Below are 17,541 nucleotides of genomic sequence, written 5' to 3'. Positions count from 1 at the left end.
TTTAAGTGCCTGAAGTTTGGCTGCCGTCTGGGTAGTGAGGAGGACCTGCTATAGCCCCTTTCACGAAGATTCTTAGTGATTCCAAAGCAGAAGAGTGGGAGAAAATTGGAAACATTAGTGTGGAGAGTCATAGCCAGATATTTGTGGAAACTAGAAGCATTCAGGACCCAGTGCAATTTATAGGCATATAACAAAACCTCAAAGACAGTGAAGAGGACTGGAATCTAATATCCACAAAGGTGCAAACCTAGTCCTTCTCTCTACAATTACCCCCATTTGTTACTAAAGATAATCACAGTAAAACTAATTTGGGTGCATTAAACACGACTTGGTTATTTACATAAGTGCAGTGAGAATAGTGATACTGCTTTGCTGCACCCTTGCAAGGAAGGTACTGGGCCGATTTTTCCAAGGTCTTACAAGAAGATATTCTTATTGAACTTATGCAAATAACTACCTGTATTACCATGAAAAAAAGTACTGCAGAGTTTCTGAATTCTGGAGGGATCAGGTAGGGAGAAAAAGTAAATGCTTCATCTTTGTTTAGAAAGGTATGCTTTACCAAATTGCTGTAAATCATAGATACTTTAAGAGAAAAGATTTCCTTATCCACAACTAGAAGGACCCACAACCATAATATAAAACTATATACTGGGAGCATTTGGGGAGAAAAAGCAGAAAGAAAAATAAAGAAGATTGGCAACAGTTGTTAGCTCAGCTGCCAATCTTTAAGAAAAAAAAGATTTCCTTACATATGAAGAAACATTAGAGAACCAGCAATGTTTCAAACAGAAAGCCATAAAATATTATACTCCTCCTTCTTAGTCCATTCAGTTCCAATGTAATTAATATTTGCTCTGCTTGAATCCAGTTTTCCCATTGGTTTTGGAAATACTCATTCAGTTCAGTTTCATGATCTTAAAGGTATCAGAAACCTGTGCTTGTCAAAGTCCTTTCCAAAAATATCCTTGAAAATGAAGTACTTTTGTAGGGACACTTTTGCAAAGTGTAGGAGTAAAACAATAACTGTCTATAAATGAAAAGGACTTACAGATGGCCGTGGCCTGATGAGAGTTCATTATAATGGAATTGATAAGAAAATTTGGTTATTTCTGTCATATACAATATTTTAAGCTAATAATTGGAATTATTACTGATAAGATGGTACCAAGACATATCAAATTTCTAGGAATTTCATATATAAGTGTTCTAGAGTGCTTATATTACCAAAAACAGTCATCTTACTTTCTTTGCATACAGAGCTGTTTCCCTTATCATTTCTGGTAGGTTTAATCATGTAGGGGAGGGAGACATTGCCTCTACCCACTCTGGGTCCTTCTGGCCGGACAAGAAATTACATTCACATGAGACAGAATAAAAGGAGAAAATTAAACAAAGCTTTATAACATGTATTCATGGGAGAGCCTCAGGCAAACTGAGCATCTCTCCAAAATGGCAGAAGCTCTCACCTTAAATGCCATCCTCAGCTAAAGACAAAGGAGGATGTTGGGGGTGGGGGGAGTCAGTTATGAGAGATTACCAGAAAAGCACAGTAAACAAGGGTAAAGTTATGATGCAGCTTTAAGTCCTTGCCTTCTGCATTGATCAAGAATTTCCAGAGATAAGGTCATCCCCCTTCTTCCTGGCACAGAGAAGGAGACACCTTTACAGATGGAGATTTCCTTTACAAATGTAAATGTCTCTTAACGAAGGGTAAGTAAATTCTACTTTTCAGCGTTTCTCTCTTGTCTGCAGTTTTTAAAAGTAACCAGCCCAAAATAATCCTCGTGCCAAAGAGACATATCTTGGGGCGGCCAATTCCACTCCCCCACAGTCCTGCCTTTGAAACTTTTAACTTTCACAGTCCTTTGAAACTTGAAGAAGTTTCATAGTCCAGAAGATGAGTGGTAGATTGTTTCGTCTCACTGAACACATTTCTTAATCCTGATAATAGATCAGTCCAGTTAAATTGATTTTGGAAGGTCGTGATGCAGGTGGACTCCCAAAGTTGGGCCTGTATTGTGGAAGCAAGCAATCAGGTATTTACTAGGTATTTCTATGGAAATAAAAAGAAACAAGGTTAAATGTTTGGAGCAAATTATAAACCAGTTCCTGAGCCCAGAGGGCAGCCAGTCAAGAAGATTTCTAGATCTCAGAGTTGAAGCATCTTTTGCAGCTTGAAATGTCTCTGATGATGTCACTGGGCACTCAGGTATCTTTCTGAGTGGCTTACAGCTTACACAGCAACAGACAGGAATTTCTCTTAAGCTTATATCAAGTTGTTCAGCTTCAGTTTTCAAGGCTTCAGGAAAAAGGGCAGGTTTAATTCTTAATGATGCCAAATGAAAATGAAGGAAAAGATTGAAAACATTAGTTTGGGGATTTGTAGCCAGATGTTTCAGGAGACTGGAAGAATTCAGGATCCAGTCCAGTTTCCACGTAGGAAAAAAACCTCAAAGACAATGAACAGAGCCAGGACCTAATATCCACAAATGTGTATTATTGTTTCTTACTAAAACATAATTTTTCTCTCTAAAATTACCCTCATTTTACCAAAGATAGTCATATTAAGACTAACTTGTTTGCAAAATAAGTTTAGTTTCAATAAACTTGGCCCAATTATTTACATAAGTGCAGCAAGAATAGCAATTGATCATATAGGCTCTTTTAAATCTGCTTTGCTGGAATTTTTATGAGGAATCTCAGATCGAACTTCAAAGCCTCTCGAGGCCAGAAAAGCCAAGCCAAGGACTTGCCATCAGATTTTCCCTGCAGTACCTACAGGTTTGGGTGGGTCCCACTTCTCGAGGTCCTCCAAAATGCTTTGAGGTTCCAGGCACCTGCCAGATAAATAAGCTGCCTTACTTATGAGGTAAGATTGCTGGAATCTCTGTAAACAAGGTACCAGGCCCATATTTCCAAGTGGCTTTATTCCAGAAAGTCAACCTTATTCCTCAAAGGCAGTATTGTCATATGTGACTCTGTATGTTTCTCTCAAATATGACATTCCAGTCAAAGCTTTGGTAAGATAACCAATGTTTCCAAATGTGTCCTGTCATAAGCAGAACAGATTCTTATTGAACTTATGCAAATAACTATATTGCCATGAAAGAACCATACTCACTCACTCACTAAGTTTCCAAATTCTGGAGGGATCAGGTAGGGAGAAAAAGATAAATGTTTCAGTTCTGTGCACCAAAGTATAATTTCACCAAATTGCTATAAGTCACAGTTAGCATAAGAGAAAAAGATTTCCCTAAATCTGAGAAAAAAAGCAAACGTCAAAAAGATGAACAATATTTCAAACAAATTACTCATTCCCAATACTTATTTAGATTGCCTCTAAAACCTCATGAGACATTAGACAAAATTAGCCATCATTCTAAGTTAGTATGCTGACAAATTTGTAGCAGTGATAGCAGGAGCCTTTTTTATTTCTTTTTTAAACTAGTAAACCCAGGCTGCACGTCTGCATCATATCCAGTGCTAACTCTGGAGGACGTGTTCATTTTAATCAAACCAACAAACTTAAATAAACTTTCATTTACCAAAGATTAATTTATATCATGTTAACTTGAAAGACATTTTGGTTAGTTTCTATTATATTTGCAATTTATGTAAGCGCTTACTTTTCGCCAATTAAATAGAGCTCTTCATTTTGGCGAAAGCATCCGGAGGTAAAAATATCACACACATCTAAAATACATACAGACACACATGCAGAGTCTTCACACCTGTTGTTTTAAAATCACTGCCATGAATCAGGTACAATACAAAGCTCCCTAGTTATTAATCCAAATTTTGTTTTGAGCCTTTTTAGTACTATTTGGGGATAAGACACTCAAGATGCTAGATCTTTTGGCAGGGGCACGCTTATGGCTTTTTCCCCCTTCAGTCTTAGGAATTAGTGATGGGCTAGATAGTCCCCAGAGGATTTGCAAGCTCTTTGAGATAAGGAAACAGATGGAACCTGAACCGCCTTTAGAGCTTCTTTTCCAGCCTTACAAGGATTTTTTAAGGACAGTTGTTCATGATTTCCCAGAAATTGGGTTGTAACTCAAATGACAGTATTGGTTGATCTACCTGTCCAACTACATCATAAAGGCAGAGAAACCCCTCAAGTTTTCTCCAAAGTGGAGTTTCTAGGGCATAATCCATCCAATTGAAAGTGTTTCTAATTAAAATGTACCCAAGGGGTGAGTCTCCGGGTATGCTTGGGGCATTTCCCATGGCAGTAAAGCCAGTGTCTGGCTGACAGCAGGCTGCAGAAGGGTGCAGAGCCCGACTGTGGGCATCCATATAGTTATAAGATGTAGTCAAGTCCCGCTCAGCCTGGGCACTTAGTCCCTGAGCCAGCACAAGGTGAGCCCAGGAAGCAGGAGGCAAAGGCCTGGAGCTGGCTGGGGGCTAGGGCTCCCAGTGCTGGGGTTGAGAGTTAAGTCCCTGGCAAACGCCTTTCAAGCTTTCAATTTTACAGAAGGTCCATGTTCTGCTCAGGTGCAGTCTGAAATTAACCTCGACTTGGTGACAACAGAAGAGGTGACAAACGAAACAGACAAAGGAAGGAAAAGAAGAGATGAGACCTCACCCTCATGGCCTCTTCCCAAGGGTTACCAAGATAAGGGTCACACAACAGTTCCCGTGCTGGGGCACACAACACCAGTGGGACAGTTCACAGAATAAATCACAGGTCTCCTATGCTCATAACTGACTCAGTAGGCACCTAAAATACTCAATGGGTCAACCACTAAGAGAGGGCACCCCACTTTGGGTTGCTGGGATGATCAAGCCTGGAAACCAGAGTGGGGACTCCGAGGAGTGGAGCCTTTGACACTTTAAAGATTTCTTTGTTTCTCAGTTGCAAAGCTCAAAAGGAGCCCCAAACGGCCATCGTAACTTTAAGAGAGACGAAAGAAAAGGGTCCCTTACCTTAAAATGCCCCATGAATCTAGGGCAGCATGCCACCCATGCTCCTCCTGTGCGGTTCCTATAGCAAGGGCTGATGGGGGCGTCCTCCAACATTGCATCCCTTGTATACCTTCCCTATTATGCCTGGCAGTAATAGGCGCCTGGTGAGTGGTCCTAGAGATAAAAGGATAGAGAGAAACAGTGAAGAATTTTCTGCCAGTGTAGGGGACATTCTACCTAATTGCGTCCTGGAGTCGTTCTCTCAAAAAGGGGTTCCCATACTCAACCAACGTTTAGAGTTTGGTGCTTTCCTTGAACCAGAGTCCCGATTGGGACTTTCTCACAGTTCAGAGCGTGGTCAGGAGCCATAAGGAGGGATGTCAATTCAGCCTTAGGAAAAGAAACCTGCCATGGGAGTCTTGGAGATTGGCAATCGTCCTAATGACTTAAGTGGTCAACCCGTGCCCATGTAAAATTTATATGTTAGAGATAAGATTAGGAAGGAATGGATTAATTCATTCTTCATCACGCTCAGGCTTAAGGTACTGATTCTCTTTGAGCTGAATGCCATGGTTTGCCCCTAGAGTAGCCATGGGCAGCAAACTTGGATTCATACAGCTCTCCAAGAACGTTCCCCATGAAGAACTGAGTTTAGATCCATCCTTGAAAAAGAGGAAGGCACAAGGAATGAAAGGGCACTTACCAGAACTTAAGCTCACAAGCCAAGGAAGCAAGATCCCCGTACGGGCCACCAGAAGAAATGATGCAGACTCGGTGAGCCAAGGACTTGAAAGAAAGATTTCTTGGACTCTCAAGGTGTGGTAGTCATTCTCCTTTATTCAGAGAATAGCATGAGTAGCATGGGGACAGGGCCCATGGGCAGTAAAGAGCTGCAATGTTTTGAGGGTAGGGCTAAATTTATAAGGCATAGGTATGTGAGTTATTTCTTTATAGAAATAGACAAAGGAAAGATCGTGAAAAAAATCCTTAAAATGGTATCAGTGCAGCGGCACCAGACCACAAGCTGCTGCTGGGCCCACGGTCTCCGGAGCATGGGTCGGTGCAGGGGGCGCCTGGACTCCCCATAGATGTGCTTGGGGAGAGGGTTGGAGCTCCCACGCCAGGCTCTGCGGCTTGGGGGGAGGCTCCGGGGTCCCGCACCCCCCCGGCATGGAAAGCCTCTGCTCGCCATTAGCTGGGAGGCCCCACCCAGAATCCAGAACAAAGGGAAGCTCCCAGTGGGTGGATTCCCTGGCACTGCACCAGACCACCAGCTGCTGCTGGGCCCACGGTCTCCGGCACAGGGGGTGCCCAGACTTCCCGTGGACATGCTTGGGGACTGGGTGGAGCTCCAACACCCAGCTCTGTGGCCTGGGGGGATGCTTCAGGGTCCCGCACCCCCCAGCAGGGAGGGCCCGCCCAGCATTCGGAACACCAGGAAGCTCCCTAGAGCAGAATTCCCCACCAGGCAGCAGCTTACAAGCCAACACCAGGCCCACGGACTCTGGCCATGTGCCAGATGAGGCAAGGGGCCCCCAGCGATCCCGTGAGAGTGGACTGGGGCAGAGTGGAGCTCCAGTGAAATGGCTACATTGCCCGGGGGGAACTCCAGGTTCCTACAGCAGCCTCAGAGGAAGCCTCTGCACAGCACTAGTGGAGAGGTCCCGACTGGCAATCGCAAGGCGGGAAGGCCCTGGGGCAAAAGTAGCACAGCTAGGTGAGCTAACGACAGACTGCAGAAGATGCCCATAGCTCTGCTGGGACCTATAGTGGACAAGTGTGATCTTGTGGGCTCTGTTAGGGACAAAGAGGCAATTATAGGTGATCCTGCTCCTGGCTGCTGGGAAAGCCCACAACACCACTTCAGACCACAAGGAGGGAGTGTGTCTAACTGGGCTGCAACAGCAGGCACCAGCAGCCTGAGGCCCCCTTGCGATTGCCCCCACAACCGATGAGAGATCCCACAGGACCACTGTGACTATGAGGAGGGGTCCAGGTCCAGTCAGTAACAGCTGACAGGGTTCCTGGTTAGTGCAGTCTAAACAGCTGCCCCTCCCCCACACACCAGTCGCAACAAGTGGAAGCAGCGACTAAACTCTATCTCTATGCAGAGGCACAAATCCACGCTGTAAAGCAGTATGAAAAAATATATTAAATCTCCAGAACAGAAGGAAAATTATAAGCACCCAGAAAACAATCCCAAAGACAATGAAATCTATAACCTAAATGACAATGATTTCAACACTGCCATATTAAAAAACTCACTGAGTGAAAAGAGAATTCAGATAGACAACTCAATGAGTTCAGGAGCTATGTCACAAAAGAGCTTGACACTATAAAGAAGAACCAATTAGAAATACTGGAGATGAAGAACACAATGGAGGAGATTAAGAAAAATCTGGACTCTCTGAACAGTAGGGTCAATAATATGGAGGACAGAATTAGCAATTTGGAGGATAGGAATATAGAAATGCTGCCGACCGAGGAGGAGAGAGAACTAAGACTAAAAAGAAATGAAGAAACTCTCCGAGAATTATCCAACTCAATTAGGAGATGCAACATCAGGATTATAGGTATACCAGAGGGAGACGAGAAGAAGCGGGCAGAAGGCCTGTTCAAAGAAATAATAGTTGAGAACTTTCCAAACTTGGGAAGAGAGATGGAACTTAATGTGACAGAAGCCAATAGATCTCCAAACTTTATTAACGCAAGAAGACCAACCCCAAGGCATATAGTAGTGAAACTAGCAAAAGTCAACGACAAAGAGAAAATACTAAGGGCAGCCAGGCAGAAGAAAATAACTTACAAAGGAAACCCCATAAGGCTATCAGCAGGTTTCTCAGGAGAGACCTTACAGGCTAGAAGAGATTGGAATGAAATATTCAAAACTCTGAAGGACAAAAACCTGCAGCCAAGAATACTCTACCCAGCAAAAAGATCCTTCAAATACGATGGAGAAATAAAAACTTTCCCAGATAAACAAAAGTTAAGGGAGTTCATCGCCACAAAACCTCCTCTTCAAGAAATGCTCAGGAAGAACCTCATTCCTGAAAAGTCAAAAAAAGGAAAGGGCTTACAAAATCTAGAACAAAGGAGATAAGCAGAAGGACAATAACACAAAGTAACAGCTCTCCATCAGGACAAAATGCAAAAGAACTGGAAAACAAGTGATAAAATGGCAACAGTAGACCCCCACGTTTCAATAATCACTCTAAACGTGAATGGATTGAACTCTCCAATCAAAAGAAACAGAGTGGCAGGATGGATCAAAGAACAAGATCCAACAATATGCTGCCTCCAGGAAACACACCTCAGCCCCAAAGACAAACACAGACTCAAAGTGAAGGGATGGAAGACAATACTCCAAGCTAATACTGAACAAAAGAAAGCAGGTGTTGCCATACTTATATCAGACAAAGTAGACTTCAAAGCAAAACAGATAAAGAAAGACAAAGAGGGGCAGTATATAATGATAAAAGGGACGCTCCACCAAGGTGACATAACACTAATAAATATATACGCACCTAACACAGGAGCACCAAAATTGGTAAAGAAACTATTAACAAAACTAAAAGGAGACATCAACAGCAATACAATAATAGTAGGGGACCTCAACACCCCATTAACACCAATGGACAGATCATCCAGACAGAAAATAAACAAGGAAATTATAGAATTAAATGAAAAATTAGATCAGATGGACCTAATAGATATATATAGGACACTTCATCCAAAAATAGCAGGTTACACATTCTTCTCAAGTGTGCATGGAACATTCTCAAGGATAGACCATATCTTGGGAAACAAAGCAAGCATCAATAAGTTCAAGAGGGTTGAAATAATATCAAGCATCTTTTCTGATCATAATGCTATGAAACTAGAAATCAACTACAAGAATAAAGCTGGGAAAGGGCCAAAAATGTGGAGACTAAACAACATGCCACTGAACAAACAATGGATTATTGAAGAAATTAAAGAAGAAATCAAATATTATCTGGAGACAAATGAAAATGAAAACACACCGTACCGAATGATTTGGGATGCAGCAAAGGCAGTCCTAAGAGGGAAATTCATTGCAATACAGGCTCACCTCAGTAAGCAAGAAAAATCTTACATAAACAACCTCAAATGACACCTAATGGAATTAGAAAAAGAAGAACAAACAAAGCCCAAAGTCAGTAGAAGGAGGGAAATAATAAAAATTAGAGCAGAAATAAATGATATTGAAACAAAAAAGACAGTAGAAAGGATCAATGAAACAAAGAGTTGGTTCTTCAAAAAAATTAACAAAATCGGCAAACCCTTAGCCAGACTCACTTAAAAAGAAAGAGAGAAGTCTCAAATAAATAAAATTAGAAATGAGAGAGGAGAAATCACAACAGATACTGAAGAAATACAAAGGATCATAAGAGAATACTGTGAAAAACTGTATGCCAACAAACTGAACAACCTAGAAGAAATGGATAAATTCCTAGACTCATACAACCTACCCAAACTGAATCAGTAAGAAATAGAGAATCTGAATAGACCAATCACAAGTAAAGAAATAGAAACAGTAATCAAAAACCTCCCCAAAAATAAGAGTCCAGGACCAGACAGCTTCTCTGGAGAATTCTACCAAACATTCAAAGAAGATTTAATACCTATCCTTCTCAAACTATTCGAGAAAATAGAGGAAGACGGAGCACTCCCTAATACATTCTATGAAGCCAACATCACCCTGATCCCCAAACCTGACAAGGGCAACACAAAGAAGGAAAACTACAGGCCAATATCACTGATGAACATGGATGCAAAAATCCTCAACAAAATTTTGGCAAACCGAATACAGCAATATATCAAAAAGATTATACACCATGATCAAGTGGGATTTGTACCAGGGACACAGGGATGGTTCAACATCCGCAAGTCAATCAACATGATTCACTACATTAACAAAATGAGAAACAAAAACCACATGATCATCTCAATAGATGCAGAGAAAGCATTCGACAAGTTCCAACATCCATTTATGATAAAAACCCTCAATAAAATAGGTATAAAAGGAAAGTACCTCAACATAATAAAGGCCATATATGACAGACCCACAGCCAACATCATACTCAATGGACAAAAACTGAAACCCATCCGTCTCAGAACAGGAACAGGACAAGGGTGCCCACTTTCACCACTCTTATTCAACATAGTACTGGAGGTTTTGGCCAGAGCAATTCAGCAGGAAAAAGAAATAGAAGGAATCCAAATAGGCAACGAAGAAGTAAAACTCTCGCTGTTTGCAGACGACATGATCTTATATATAGAAAACCCCAAAGAATCCATAGAAAAACTATTAGAAACAATCAACAACTACAGCAAAGTTGCAGGGTATAAAATCAACATACATAAATCAGTAGCATTTCTATATGCTAACAATGAACTAAAGGAAAAAGATCTCAAGAACTCAATCCCATTCACGATCGCAACAAAAAGAATAAAATACCTTGGGATAAATTTAACCAAGGAAGTGAAAGATCTATACAATGAAAACTACAAGACCTTTTTGAAAGAAATCGATGATGACATAAAGAGATGGAAAGACATTCCATGCACATGGATTGGAAGAATAAACATAGTTAAAATGTCCATACTACCTAAAGCAATCTACAGATTCAACGCTATCCCAATCAGAATTCCAATATCATTCTTTACAGAAATTGAACAAAGAATCCTAAAATTCATATGGGGCAACAAAAGACCCCGAATGGCTAAAGCAATCCTGAGAAAGAAGAACAAAGCTGGAGGCATCACAATCCCTGACTTCAAAACATACTACAAAGCTACAGTAATCCAAACAGCATGGTACTGGTACAAAAACAGATGCACAGATCAATGGAACAGAATTGAAAGCCCAGAAATAAAACCACACATCTGTGGACAGCTAATCTTCGACAAAGGAGCAGAGGGCCTACAATGGAGGAAAGAAAGTCTCTTCAACAAATGGTGCTGGGAAAACTGGACAGCCACATGTAAAAGAATGAAAATCAACCATTCTTTTTCACCATTTACTAAAATAAACTCAAAATGGATCAAAGACCTAAAGATTAGGCCTGAAACAATAAGTCTTCTAGAAGAGAATATCGGCAGTACACTCTTTGACATCAGCTTCAAAAGAATCTTTTCGGACACCATAACCCCTCACATGAGGGAAACAATAGAAAGAATAAACAAATGGGACTTCATCAGACTAAAGAGCTTCTTCAAGGCAAGGGAAAACAGGATAGAAACAAAAAAACAGCCCACTAATTGGGAAAAAATATTCACAAGTTATTTATCCGACAAAGGGTTAATCTCCATAATATACAAAGAACTCACACAACTCAACAATAAAAAAATCAAACAACCCAATTACAAAATGGGCAGGGGACATGAACAGACATTTCTCCAAAGGACATATATGGATGGCCAATAGACACATGAAAAGATGCTCATCATCACTAATCATCAGGGAAATGCAGATCAAAACTACACTAAGATATCACCTTACACCTGTTAGAATGGCAAAAATGTCCAAAACAAAGAGTGACAAATGTTGGAGAGTCTGTGGAGAAAAGGGAACCCTCATACACTGTTGGTGGGAATGCAAACTGGTGCAGCCACTATGGAAAACAGTATGGAGATTCCTCAAAGAGTTAAGAATAGAAATACCTTATGACTCAGCCATCCCACTACTGGGTATCTATTCCAAGAACCTGAAATCAGCAATTCCAAAAGTTCCATGCACCCCTATGTTCATCGCAGCATTATTCACACTAGCCAAGTCATGGAACCAACCTAAGTGCCCAGCAACTGATGATTGGATAAAGAAGATGTGGTATATATATACAATGGAATACTACTCAGCCATAAAAAAGGACAAAGTCGTCCCATTCACAACAACATGGATAGACCTTGAGGGTATTATGTTGAGTGAAATCAGCCAGACGGAGAAAGACGAACTCTGTATGACTCCACTCATAGGTGGTAGTTAACATATGGACAAAGAGAACTGATCGGTGGTTGCCAGGGGAAAGGGGGATGGGGGGAGGGCACTAGGGGTGAAGTGGTGTACCTACAACATGACTAACAATAATGTACAACTGTAATTTCACAAGGATGTTAACTTTCATAACCTTAATAAAAAGAAACTAAAAAAAAAAATGGTATCAGTGCAGGTGGGGTATGGTTATTGGGTGGTCTTATAACTTTGGCTAGGAATCAGATCGGATCAGGTCAGGACATCCTGTGCTTCCCGGAGGATGATATAGATCGGTATGTAGGGCAGGACGCCTTGGACTTTTCTCCCTGGGGCAGCCTTGATCTTCATCACTGGGGCTTTGGGGGGAGGGAAAAAAAAAGAATTGAAGGATCCTATTTTTAATATTAATTAATTAATTAGCTAAGCCTTTGAGTCTCTTGGAGCCAAACTAATAACTAAAAGGGATGTGTCACAGTTCTGTTGGGAATTTTGTGATGTTTCACAGTGTACCTTCTTGCATGGAAATTTTCTTGAGATTGGGGTGGGGGTAACCTACTGTCAATATAACACATTCTGTGGCCAATTTATCCTAACACAGGAATCTTTGGGTTAGGTGGTAAGGGCTCTAACAGTTTTTAATGCTCAACCTGTGTCTACCAATCTTTGTGGCTTTTTGGCGTCTAAGATCCCGATTCGCAATAGCCTTACCTCATGTGTACATTAACACACCAGCCGTAACTGATGTACTAGGGACTGGGGAAAAGACTGAACCAGCAAATCCCAAAGAATGGGCACTGTGGACTGAATCTAAACAAATGGAGAACTGCAGCTGCCACCACCTGTTCCCCATGCGGAATCTGGGGAAGACTCTAAACAAGTGGAGAATTGCAGAGTAAAACACCAGCGGTTCCCAACATGGAATCTGGGGACAGAACCAAGGCTAAGGTTTAGATATTACTGTGAACTGGCCAATAGAAAGCCCTGTAGGCACCACTGGCAATTCCCACGTAACTGGTGACTGGGGAAAAGACTGAACCAGCAGACATCCCAGATGAGGGCTGCGGACTGGATGGGGTTTCCAAAAAAGGGGAACTGTGGACTAGAAAGCCAATTAGATAGAGAGCTCGCTGCAAAGAGAGCAGGGCTCAGAACCAAAAGGAATTTACCCTCGTCCCTCATAAGCAGCAAGACAGAGAACTCAAAAGGGTTTGTGAATACCACGTCTGTGTTTCTTGTTGTCCCTGAAGCCCTGGGAAGTCTCGTTTGGTCCCAGCATTGCCACCATATCTGTTAAAAAACAAAATTCAACTGAGTAAGTTTGAAGATCAAATTGATTTTATTCAATGATTCATGAATCAGAGAGCATCCTATCCAGTTAGCAGAAAGGAGCTCCAAAGAGCTCCAGAAAAGGGGAGGATTTTGAAGGCAGAAAGGGGATGGGGCAAGGAAGTCATAAACAAAAGAAAGGATTATTTCAGGCAAGGTCACTTTCCTTTCAGGGAAGGCAAGAGTCTGTCAGCTGGATTGCTTCACTAATGCTGACCAGGTAATTCCAGATTCACTAGTTAAAGGTCACATTCCTGGGAGAGGCTGAAACTGCAATTAGGTTAGATATTGTCTTGGTTTGCTGACATGGGGCTTAGCGCAAGTGACCCCATTTCTTTTTCTCTTTAGCAGGGTTAAACTTTTGTTCTTAACATTGAAAGTCAACTTTGTTGAGGTACACCAATATTCACTGATGAGTGAGTTTGTTTTCCATGGTACACTTTTCTGTATTTCTGCGTTGTAAAAATGAATCACAGGATTTTGGGACAATGGTGATGGCACAGTTTTTGGATCTCACTGAATTCTCTCATAAAAACAAAACCACTAGACAGGGAAACCAAAATCCCATCAACAGCGTTTCCAACAATTACAAAATTAGGTGACAAGGTGTCACCCAGAGAAGTCCCTAAAACATTTTCCATGTCTAATGCTGTGTTTTTAAGTTGTGCTTACCTATAGGAATCAAGGCAGAACATTGCCAGATGGCCAAACAGCAGAACTGGTCCACATCAGAAAGGTCCAAGACAGAGATGGGGTGCCGTGCGCAAAGGGAAACAGGTGTAAAAGGTGCCGTGTGCGAGAAAGGAAGATCTGCTCATGCCCCAAATGCCCGGTCCCACCATGACTTGGAGACCCGTCCCCCGTCACATCTCATAGGAACCCTGTTCACCTTCCCTTCAGAGAGAAGGTGTTTCAGGGACGAGCTCATCCTCTTCCATTTGTTGATCAATGAATAAGGTTTCTGCTCTGCTATTCCGAACCCGCTCTCGTTCTATTGGTGTGAGTGACCCCAGGAAAAACGACCTACTTGCTGGTCACCAGCCTCTTAGGGCTCAATAACAAAGGTATCCCCATACCACCCAAAAACAAGCGGGTGGGGACAAACCACTAACAGCTAACAGACCTTGTGGTGTCAGCATTTGTGTGGGAGAGAGCAGAGGAAAACAATGGGCCATATGACACATCTGAGAACAGGAGACCCCAAAAGAGCCAACAGGCACTCACTGGAGACCACAACAGACTAATCTGAAAGGAGCAGTTAAAACAGAGAAGAGCTTTGCGCAATCCAATAGCTGATGCATGAAGGGGTCTGTGGTAAGTTCTCAAGGGGCTGGAGTAGACTAGGTCCCAGGAACTCTCAAAATGACCAGCAAATCTCCCTTCTAGAACAGAGCTCCACTCCGAGGAAAAACTGCCGGAAGTAGAATAAAAGTTAATCAGAACAGAGACAACAAAGCCAAAGGGGGGAGGTCTAGAGAAAGGTGGAGAAGGGGAACAAAGCTAGGAAATCTTAGCGAGCAAGCGGCCATGTTCATTGAAGCATGACACAGAAGCAACAGCAGAGGGAGCTCTGTGAAGTCAGAAAAGCTATGCTGAAACACGCCTACTAAAAGTTCAGGAAAACAAATGTTTCCAAAAGAAATGAGTGACAGAAAAGGATCGAGGGTGAATCCCACACAAAGTTATTATGAGAAAAAAGAAAAAGGAGCAAAATAACATCCCTACTGACAATGAAAGTGTGCCAGACAGTCATGGCCACCAGTAGAACACACTATAATCCATTATTTCAAAATGAGCTGAAAGATGCTGAGAAAATGATGCAAGAAAGAAAAGAACAGCATAAGTCAGAACCTGAAAAATGCAGCTATGAGCTGACTAAACTCAGAAAAGAATTCAAAATAAAAGAGAAAATTTTTCCAGAAATAAAGATTAAACTAAAAAGAATATAAGACTGAATAAATACAACAGATAACGCCTTAAGCGAAATAGAAGGTAAAAATTTTTTACGTGGAAAATAAGTAAAGAGATATTTAAGATTCAAGAGACGCGGACAAATACTAAAGATAGGTAAAGAAGATCAGAAGCTCTAAAATACAGATATTACTAATGCTAAAGAAGAAACCAAAACAGGAGAAGAGAATAAATACTAAAAGGTGTAAATCAAGGCAAACAATTTCTTTTAAAAACTATGTATTGGGTCTGGCCCCATGGCTGAGTCATTAAAGTTCCATACGCTCCGCTTTGGCGGCCCAGGGTTTGCAGATTCGGATCCCTGGTGCAGCCCTACTCTACTCACTAGCCATGCTGTGGAAGCGTCCTACATACAAAATGGAGGAAGACTGGCACAGATGTTAGCTCAGGCCTGGTCTTCCTCAAGCAAAAAAATAAAAATAAATTTAAAAAAGAGGATTGGCAATGGATGCTAGTTCAGGGCAAATCTTCCTCAGCAAAACCCCCCCCTAAAAACCCTATCTATTGAAATAACATGCTACTTATATAAGAACATTGACTCAGAATGTCCAACGTAGTCATCTTCTAGTAAAATTATTGGACTTTAAGGAAAAAAAATTATTTTGTCATCTAGCCAAAAAGGGCAAGTGACCTGTAAAAGGGGAAAAATTATATTGCCATTATAGACTGTTTGACAAGAATGATTTATGTCAGAAGAAAATAGAGTAACATAACTAAGATATACTCAAGGTAAAAATATGTGGGCCAAGGATTTTATATCCAGCAAAATGGACTTGGAGATTTCAAGGGCATAGACAAGTGTTACCAGCATTCGATAACTAGAGAATGTAGATTCCATGAGCCTTCCCTGAAGGATCCAGAAGAAAGCCTCAGAGAAACAAAATGACTAGAGCAACATCAACGTAAGAGGACTGGTGGTAAGCCATATATATATATATATATATACACATACAAATTACTTGTAGAACTAAAAATAAACGGAGGTTAGGAGGACAAGAGTGGCTGTATGATCTGGCAATGAAGATACGGTACATCGATTAAAATGAGCATGGAATGAGGAGAACAAATATAAAAAATGTTTTAACCATTTTTAGAAATGATATTCTTGGTGGTAGTATTAATATTGTTATCCTGAGACTGTTGTATGAGGGAAAAGATATATGAATAATTGTGGGATGTTTTAATTCTATAGCCCCCTATGTCCTTGAGAAAACAGATTCTCTTCTCATTGCAGAAGAAAGAACATATGGATAGTATATAGACTAGGTTAAGTAAAAAGCCTGTAGTTTTTTATGGGAAGTGGCAATATCAGTGTGAATTCATGAGGTGTTTTGTTTCATATAAATAAGGCATATAAATATAGGTATATCTATCTACCTACCTATCTCTCTCTATATATCTTCCTCTTCGCCGTCGCTTCTTTTGTGGACAGTTCAGTCGAAAAGCCATTAGGTGCGGCAAAGCGAGGTCGGCGTCCACGTGAAGCAGAGATGAGTGCAGAGCCACCACGGCCCAGCATGGGATGTGAGGAGGACATCTAGGCAGGGAGGTGGCAGTGGCAGTGACCTGAAGTGGGCTGTCGGAGCCACAGTAGGATGTGCAGGGTGTGCACATGGAGAGCTGGCCCGTAGAGAGGATGTGGGAGCCTGAGTCGGGTACAGAGAATGTCTTCATGAGGGGATGGCCCAGTTGGGCTGTTGGAGCCAGAGCAGGGTGAGGAGGGTGCTGATACAGGGGTGGGGCAGTGCAGCAATGGCACAGAGAGTACTGAAGCCTGGGCAGGATGAGGAGAAAATTGGCACAGGGATGGAGATCATGGCACTGATGGGAATTTGGTCACATGTAAGAAAATTGCTTTAAAACTTTATCTGTATTTTGAGGATAATGAGAGCCAGGTTTCTCGCTGTCAGAAAAAGGAATCACGTATATGGAAAAGGAGAAAATTAGAATATACCCAGTGGTGTTGGATTGGAATTGGAGATATTGGTGTAAACTTTATAGTTTTCAGTATATATAGATAGGTATAGAAATAAGTATAGATGTAAACGTATGTGCACAGCTCTCTCCATGGAGAGGTCTTGGGAACAGCAACATCTCAATAGTAATGAGCTCACCCAGGGACCAAATCGTGGTTTCTAAATACCAGTCTCTACTAAAAGGAATCAAGGCTCCTAAGGTGGAGAAAGGACTGGTTCCAGGGCTGGTGCAGAGAAAGTACAAGATGAGCCTGGAACATGCCCTTGCACCAGAAACTAAGGATGTGCTCAAATAATTATGGGGACATGTGAAAGGACCCAGGAGCAAGCTTGAAGGGGCTCTCACTGGCGAAATCTGGAATAATT

General features: G+C 41.6%; 1 long non-coding RNA gene across 1 annotated transcript; it reads right to left on the bottom strand.

The window, feature by feature from the left end:
* Positions 1-1,563: 1,563 nt before the first annotated feature.
* LOC139081428 (uncharacterized) lies at positions 1,564-13,189 on the bottom strand. The gene is made up of 3 exons (XR_011536523.1): positions 13,121-13,189; positions 4,930-5,082; positions 1,564-2,014 (listed from the first exon to the last, which is right to left on the bottom strand). It is a non-coding gene; the product is annotated as an uncharacterized lncRNA (long non-coding RNA).
* Between the last annotated feature and the right edge of the window lie 4,352 nt (positions 13,190-17,541).

Source organism: Equus przewalskii, unplaced genomic scaffold, assembly GCF_037783145.1.
Source record: "Equus przewalskii isolate Varuska unplaced genomic scaffold, EquPr2 ChrUn-10, whole genome shotgun sequence".
NCBI classification, from domain to species: Eukaryota; Metazoa; Chordata; class Mammalia; order Perissodactyla; family Equidae; genus Equus; species Equus przewalskii.
Note: the sequence above shows the minus strand (reverse complement) of the source record. Positions and strands in the feature narration are given on the sequence as shown.